The sequence below is a fragment of the Sinocyclocheilus rhinocerous genome, unplaced genomic scaffold (genome assembly GCF_001515625.1).
Source record: "Sinocyclocheilus rhinocerous isolate Xijiao unplaced genomic scaffold, SAMN03320098_v1.1 C36682542, whole genome shotgun sequence".
NCBI classification, from domain to species: domain Eukaryota; kingdom Metazoa; phylum Chordata; class Actinopteri; order Cypriniformes; family Cyprinidae; genus Sinocyclocheilus; species Sinocyclocheilus rhinocerous.
In genome coordinates, this window is record NW_015784825.1 from 1 (window position 1) to 1,514 (window position 1,514).

The 1,514-nt window shown below is 44.5% G+C and overlaps 1 long non-coding RNA gene across 1 annotated transcript; it reads left to right on the top strand.

The window, feature by feature from the left end:
• Positions 1-1,508, top strand: LOC107736414 (uncharacterized). The gene is made up of 3 exons (XR_001639659.1): positions 1-26; positions 901-1,007; positions 1,309-1,508. It is a non-coding gene; the product is annotated as an uncharacterized LOC107736414 (long non-coding RNA).
• The last annotated feature ends 6 nt before the right edge of the window (positions 1,509-1,514 follow it).

Genomic DNA, 1,514 nt, shown 5'->3' on the forward strand with positions numbered 1-1,514 from the left:
GAGCCAGGGGTCTCCGCTCCATCATGGTAAATAACAGGAATCAAAACCTCACTCAACCATCATTCACAAGAATTCTGTAAGGCCACATTTACATTGCAGTCCTTTTTGCCAAATACGATTTGTTCACTATATCCGATTTTTTTTTTTCTGATGACCAGCTTACATTTTCTTTTAAAAGTGACCCTTATCCAATATCTGCATTTACACTGTACACTGGGAGACGGAAACAGGGTTGCCAGGTCTGCAAAACAAAACCAACCCAAATGCTAATCAAAAATACCCTAATCACTTTTTTTATTCGTCAGGTTTCCAATTTAAGTGGGAATCCTCCTCTGTCGAAATAGCAAGGGGGAGAGATCGCTTTAACCTACGGACTAAAAAACAACCCATTGCAACAGTGTAAAATAAGCCCAATTCTGCAGGGAAACTGCAGAGCTGGCAACACTGCTGGTACTGACCTGCAAAAGCGTCCACTTGAGTCAACGTCATTAGCTTTTTCAATGACGTACAACTCGCGTTGACAGGAATATCGGATCTGTCTCTAATGGCAGACACAAATGTACAGATCCGATTGATATCGGATTTATTTCCACTTATTACACGGTTATTACACGTTCCTGGGTCATATCCGAATTAGGTTACTTAAACCATGTAATGTAAATGCGGCCTAAGTCAACAATGTCCGATGCTGCTCCTTGAGGGCCAACGTCAAATGGAGTTTAGCTCCAGCTTTCCCCAACACACCTGTCTGGAAGTTTCTATTCATCCTGAAGACCTTGAGTAGCTGCTTCAGGTGTGTTCAAATGGGGTTGGAGGTAAACACTCCAGGACAGCGTCCCTCCAGAAGCAGGACTGGATACCCCTGCTGCTGTAAATCCTTCTACATCTCTGGTCTTTCAGGAGAAGCTCTTGCTGGAGCCCATGTTTGAGGTGCCTCAATCTGACATCATTGCTGTGGAACTGACTGAGGAGGTGGTCCAGGCCAAGTGTGGGCCACGCTACATTAGGTACAGCTACAGTTTTTCAAGCGGCTAATGTACTGTAGATGTTAGCAATCTTCCAATCTGTTTTGGAGATGGTTCTTTAATGAATCAGTCCAATCCTTTCAGATCTCTTTTGAAATCTTCAGCCACTTCAATAGATCCTCAACATGCATTCACAAAACTGAAGCATGGACATGCTTCTGAGCAACCTATAAGGAGTGATTCTGTCCTTAAAGGTTTTGTTTTAGGGACCAGTGGCTCCCTAGTCGGTTTGTGAGCCTGGAGCCTCAAATAAACTTTGATTTTGTGTGTGTTTGTGATCCAGAGCTCCTCCCAAAGAAACCGAGGAAGAGTTTGACTCGGCCTCTGAGGAAGACAACTGGCCCAGACACGCCGGCGCCGCCAACAACTGAACGTGAATCTGCTGAGTGCACATCACGTCATTATTCCTGAAGACAGCAAAATGCCATCACTATGGAGTCCTTCCAGCTGGACCTAAACCGAGAGCGGTGTTTGTAGATTTTTAAATGA